Raw genomic sequence first — 7,500 nt, forward strand, 5'->3', positions numbered from 1 at the left:
AATCGTTAATTTCTCATACTAGATATTAAGATATTCCATACACTGCATCTCACATTTGCCATATAGACAAAGTGACTTAGTGCTGAACTATTTTCTTTTCGCTCGCCGCTACTAAGAAAATCCTTGTTAGTTTCTTTTCCTCCCCTCATTAATATGCTTAAATTCAGGGGGTAGTCCCATATGAGTTGAGGTTGTATAAAATATATTTTAGATTGATTTGTTTATTTTTATTTAATTTTTTTGCTATTTGCTATTTTAAAGAAATATATTTTTATATCTTGATTACTCAATATTATTCAATCTTTTCATCCCTTTTTAACATTCATAATATAATAATTAATAAAATTAACAACATTATTCCTCCACATATTATATATTTTTTTTTATTATAAATTTTTCTCAATACAATAGAGTGAATTAATTCTAGAATAAAAATTTATTTTATGCTAGACATTCCTCTTATGTATTATTTAATATAATTTAAATAATGTTGAAAATTTTTTCTTTTATGGGAATACTAAGATTCTCATTTATCATAAATTTTCGTTCAAATATGAGGTATTCAAGAATATATTTTCTATATTTCTTTTTATGCTATTAATATTATGGATTGAAAAATACAATCCAATAATATGCCATATGCTTAAATTCTATTAATTGACTAAAAGAATAAGCAACTAATTTAGCATAGTCTTACAACCCTCAACCATATGTAGTCCAAGCAGCACTTTAAAATTAATTAAAGTACATAACAGCATGGACCGCAATATGCGTTCAAAATGTCGATGTTCATGTGTCCTGCAGTTCACACGATGACGCACAGTTTGCTGCGTTCTTCATCGACCCATGAGCCGAGTGATCCACCGCTTAGAGTGATAATTTTTTTGTATTTTTTTAATTCAAAGTCAAAGAATTTTAATTTATTGAAAGTATTAATAATTAATCAATAATAAATTTTTAATACATAAGTTTAAAACATCTTTCAATAAATTGTAATTTTAAACCCAAACATTTGCAGCTGCGCATGTCTTAGGTCAACAAAAACAGTAATACCTTTTATATATTATTTTCTTCTCTATTTGTGCGTTTTCTTTTTTTAAATTTTTCAACATGTTTTTAATCACAAATAGAAAATACCATAAAAAAAAGGTATTACACACGTTAATGTGAACAAGTTAACTTATCATTTATAATATTTTATATAAATATCACAATTAAATATTATTTTCTATATAAATAATAAGTACAGCTATATGTTTAAAGGTTTTTTTATTGCGTTCAAATACAATGTATGCGAAGTTCACAATATAATATATATTGTCATAATGCATTACAAGGAGTTAAAAAAAAAAAAAAAACAGAAAAACATTCAAAACATTGTATAATTCAAAACATTTTGAATGAAAAGAACAAAAAGAAAACTTTTTTTTCTTTTTTATTCTTTTTTTTTATTTTGTTTTTATATAATTATTTTTTTTTCTTTTCGGATAGGAACACAATAATGATCCTTCCGCAGGTTCACCTACGGAAACCTTGTTACGACTTTTACTTCCTCTAAATAATCAAGTTCGGTCAACTTTTGCGAAACAACCGTGAAACACAAGGCGTCACAGTGATCACGTCCGGAGACCTCACTAAATAATTCAATCGGTAGTAGCGACGGGCGGTGTGTACAAAGGGCAGGGACGTAATCAATGCGAGTTAATGACTCACACTTACTGGGAATTCCAAGTTCATGTGAACAGTTTCAGTTCACAATCCCAAGCATGAAAGTGGTTCAGCGGTTTACCCGGACCTCTCGGTCTAGGAAATACACGTTGATACTTTCATTGTAGCGCGCGTGCAGCCCAGGACATCTAAGGGCATCACAGACCTGTTATTGCTCAATCTCGTTACTGCTAGACGCAATTTGTCCATTTAAGAAGCTAGTGTCCTTATAATGGGACAAACCAACAGGTACGACTCCACTTATATAAACACATTCAAACACTTGTACATTCAAGATGAACGCATGAATGAAGGCTATATAAGCTTCAACACCATAATCCTGAAAGCATCTATTTAATATATTTGAGTCTCGTTCGTTATCGGAATTAACCAGACAAATCACTCCACGAACTAAGAACGGCCATGCACCACCACCCATAGATTCGAGAAAGAGCTATCAATCTGTCTTACACGCTTATGTTCGGACCTGGTAAGTTTTCCCGTGTTGAGTCAAATTAAGCCGCAGGCTCCACAAAATCTATTTCTATTTAAACTAACTGTAGGAAACCAGGAATAAAAAACGCTCATTATATACAATATGTTAGTACAGAATATAGAGTTTTGTATAAAACAAAATCTATTTCTATTTAAACTAACTGTATAAAAACCAGGAATAAAAAACGCTCATTATATACAATATGTTAGTACAGAATATAGAGTTTTGTATAAAACAAAATCTATTTCTATTTAAACTAACTGTATAAAAACCAGGAATAAAAAACGCTCATTATATACAATATGTTAGTACAGAATATAGAATTTTGTATAAAACAAAATCTATTTCTATTTAAACTAACTGTATAAAAACCAGGAATAAAAAACGCTATTATATACAATATGTTAGTACAGAATATAGAGTTTTGTATAAAACAAAATCTATTTCTATTTAAACTAACTGTATAAAAACCAGGAATAAAAAACGCTCATTATATACAATATGTTAGTACAGAATATAGAGTTTTGTATAAAACAAAATCTATTTCTATTTAAACTAACTGTATAAAAACCAGGAATAAAAAGGCACACAAAATCAACTTTCATTTTCATATTTACTTAAAAATACATATAAAGTAAAAAATATTTCCATATAAATACTAAGTAAATAAAGTCATACAAGTATGAAAATTTTCATACAAGTACTAAATACATAAATCATATAAGTATAGTAATATTCATACTTATAAGTATTTAAAAACAATTTCTTACTAATAAACTAACATAATGAATTCAAATATATAAAAGTATAATACATTTCCTAGCAGTAAAAAATTTTCATATAAGTACTAAATGTATAAAGTCTATGAAGTAATAAATTTTCATATAAGTACTATTTCAGTATATGTCAATTTGAGCAGATTTGTGCAAATTTGTTATAAATGTTCTCTCCCATGTTGACGTTACCAACCCGAAAATATATGGAAAAATTCTTTTAACCTATTTAAAATTTAAAAACTCATATATACGTGGGTAATTTATATCATTTTCAAATATCGTCATGGTCATAATACAACTAATAACATCAAAAGTATTTTTACAATCGATTTTTTTTTTAAATTTTTAACTTGTATGACTTCATATTTAATACTTATATGAAAATTTATTACTTCATAGACTTTATACATTTAATACTTATATGAAAATTTATTACTTCATAGACTTTATACATTTAATACTTATATGAAAATTCATTACTTCATAGACTTTATATTTTTTATACTTATATAAAAATTTATTACTTCATAGACTTTATATTTTACTTCATAGACTTTATACATTTAATACTCATATGAAAATTTATTACTTCATAGACTTTATATATTTACTACTTATATGAAAATTTATTACTTCATAGACTTTATACAATTAATACTTATATGAAAATTTATTACTTCATAGACTTTATACAATTAATACTTATATGAAAATTTATTACTTCATAGACTTTATACAATTAATACTTATATGAAAATTTATTACTTCATAGACTTTATACAATTAATACTTATATGAAAATTTATTACTTCATAGACTTTATACATTTAATACTTATATGAAAATTCATTACTTCATAGACTTTATATTTTTTATACTTATATAAAAATTTATTACTTCATAGACTTTATATTTTACTTCATAGACTTTATACATTTAATACTTATATGAAAATTTATTACTTCATAGATTTTATATATTTACTACTTATATGAAAATTTATTACTTCATAGACTTTATACATTTAGTACTTATATGAAAATTTATTACTTCATAGACTTTATACAATTAATACTTATATGAAAATTTATTACTTCATAGACTTTATACAATTAATACTTATATGAAAATTTATTACTTCATAGACTTTATACATTTAATACTCATATGAAAATTTATTACTTCATAGACTTTATATATTTACTACTTATATGAAAATTTATTACTTCATAGACTTTATACAATTAATACTTATATGAAAATTTATTACTTCATAGACTTTATACAATTAATACTTATATGAAAATTTATTACTTCATAGACTTTATACAATTAATACTTATATGAAAATTTATTACTTCATAGACTTTATACAATTAATACTTATATGAAAATTTATTACTTCATAGACTTTATACATTTAATACTTATATGAAAATTCATTACTTCATAGACTTTATATTTTTTATACTTATATAAAAATTTATTACTTCATAGACTTTATATTTTACTTCATAGACTTTATACATTTAATACTTATATGAAAATTTATTACTTCATAGATTTTATATATTTACTACTTATATGAAAATTTATTACTTCATAGACTTTATACAATTAATACTTATATGAAAATTTATTACTTCATAGACTTTATACAATTAATACTTATATGAAAATTTATTACTTCATAGACTTTATACAATTAATACTTATATGAAAATTTATTACTTCATAGACTTTATACAATTAATACTTATATGAAAATTTATTATTTCATAGACTTTATACAATTAATACTTATATGAAAATTTATTACTTCATAGACTTTATACAATTAATACTTATATGAAAATTTATTACTTCATAGACTTTATACAATTAATACTTATATGAAAATTTATTACTTCATAGACTTTATACAATTAATACTTATATGAAAATTTATTACTTCATAGACTTTATACAATTAATACTTATATGAAAATTTATTACTTCATAGACTTTATACAATTAATACTTATATGAAAATTTATTACTTCATAGACTTTATACAATTAATACTTATATGAAAATTTATTACTTCATAGACTTTATACAATTAATACTTATATGAAAATTTATTACTTCATAGACTTTATACAATTAATACTTATATGAAAATTTATTACTTCATAGACTTTATACAATTAATACTTATATGAAAATTTATTACTTCATAGACTTTATACAATTAATACTTATATGAAAATTTATTACTTCATAGACTTTATACATTTAATACTTATATGAAAATTCATTACTTCATAGACTTTATATTTTTTATACTTATATAAAAATTTATTACTTCATAGACTTTATATTTTACTTCATAGACTTTATACATTTAATACTTATATGAAAATTTATTACTTCATAGACTTTATATATTTACTACTTATATGAAAATTTATTACTTCATAGACTTTATACAATTAATACTTATATGAAAATTTATTACTTCATAGACTTTATACAATTAATACTTATATGAAAATTTATTACTTCATAGACTTTATATATTTACTACTTATATGAAAATTTATTACTTCATAGACTTTATACATTTAGTACTTATATGAAAATTTATTACTTCATAGACTTTATATTTTACTTCATAGACTTTATACATTTAATACTTATATGAAAATTTATTACTTCATAGACTTTATACAATTAATACTTATATGAAAATTTATTACTTCATAGACTTTATACAATTAATACTTATATGAAAATTTATTACTTCATAGACTTTATATATTTACTACTTATATGAAAATTTATTACTTCATAGACTTTATACATTTAGTACTTATATGAAAATTTATTACTTCATAGACTTTATACAATTAATACTTATATGAAAATTTATTACTTCATAGACTTTATATATTTACTACTTATATGAAAATTTATTACTTCATAGACTTTATACATTTAGTACTTATATGAAAATTTATTACTTCATAGACTTTATACAATTAATACTTATATGAAAATTTATTACTTCATAGACTTTATACAATTAATACTTATATGAAAATTTATTACTTCATAGACTTTATACAATTAATACTTATATGAAAATTTATTACTTCATAGACTTTATATATTTACTACTTATATGAAAATTTATTACTTCATAGACTTTATACATTTAGTACTTATATGAAAATTTATTACTTCATAGACTTTATACAATTAATACTTATATGAAAATTTATTACTTCATAGACTTTATACAATTAATACTTATATGAAAATTTATTACTTCATAGACTTTATACAATTAATACTTATATGAAAATTTATTACTTCATAGACTTTATACATTTAATACTTATATGAAAATTTATTACTTCATAGACTTTATACAATTAATACTTATATGAAAATTCATTACTTCATAGACTTTATATTTTTTATACTTATATAAAAATTTATTACTTCATAGACTTTATATTTTACTTCATAGACTTTATACATTTAATACTTATATGAAAATTTATTACTTCATAGACTTTATATATTTACTACTTATATGAAAATTTATTACTTCATAGATTTTATACATTTAGTACTTATATGAAAATTTATTACTTCATAGACTTTATACAATTAATACTTATATGAAAATTTATTACTTCATAGACTTTATACAATTAATACTTATATGAAAATTTATTACTTCATAGACTTTATACAATTAATACTTATATGAAAATTTATTACTTCATAGACTTTATACAATTAATACTTATATGAAAATTTATTACTTCATAGACTTTATATATTTACTACTTATATGAAAATTTATTACTTCATAGACTTTATACATTTAGTACTTATATGAAAATTTATTACTTCATAGACTTTATGCAATTAATACTTATATGAAAATTTATTACTTCATAGACTTTATATATTTACTACTTATATGAAAATTTATTACTTCATAGACTTTATACATTTAATACTTATATGAAAATTCACTACTTCTTCATTTAATATTGCAAGCAAAGTATTTTGGTTAACATTTTTATTTTCATGTTATTAAAACACTTGATATACTATTATACCATATTGTATAATATGATTTTAATTCAATTACTTTATTACTTTGGTATATTAAATGATAGTCGTTTGATAACAATCCCAACATTTACCTTATTTTCAATAAATATTGAAAACAAAGTTTTATGCGTTCAAATTTTTATTTTCATGTTATGATTCTCTCAAACACTCATTAATATACCATATTGTATAATATGCTTTTATTTCAATTACTTTATTACTTTTGGTATATTAAATGATAGTCGTTTGATAACAATCCCAACACTTACCTTATTTTCAATAAATATTGAAAACAAAGTTTTATGCGTTCAAATTTTTATTTTCATGTTATGATTCTCTCAAACACTCATTAATATACCATATTGTATAATATGCTTTAATTTCAATTACTTTATTACTTTTGGT

General features: G+C 21.5%; 2 non-coding genes across 2 annotated transcripts in view; both read right to left on the minus strand.

Annotated features, from left to right (window-relative positions):
- LOC138858820 (large subunit ribosomal RNA) overlaps positions 1-194 on the minus strand; it is a 3,977-nt gene extending 3,783 nt beyond the window's left edge. Inside the window, exon 1 of the ribosomal RNA XR_011397848.1 lies at positions 1-194. This exon is cut by the window's left edge and continues 3,783 nt beyond it. This is a non-coding gene — a ribosomal RNA (large subunit ribosomal RNA).
- Positions 195-696: 502 nt separating this feature from the next.
- Positions 697-875, minus strand: LOC138858824 (5.8S ribosomal RNA). The gene has a single exon (XR_011397850.1). It is a non-coding gene; the product is annotated as a 5.8S ribosomal RNA (ribosomal RNA).
- Positions 876-7,500: the final 6,625 nt, after the last annotated feature.

The sequence above is a fragment of the Bactrocera oleae genome, unplaced genomic scaffold (assembly GCF_042242935.1).
Source record: "Bactrocera oleae isolate idBacOlea1 unplaced genomic scaffold, idBacOlea1 ctg00000020.1, whole genome shotgun sequence".
Taxonomy (NCBI): domain Eukaryota; kingdom Metazoa; phylum Arthropoda; class Insecta; order Diptera; family Tephritidae; genus Bactrocera; species Bactrocera oleae.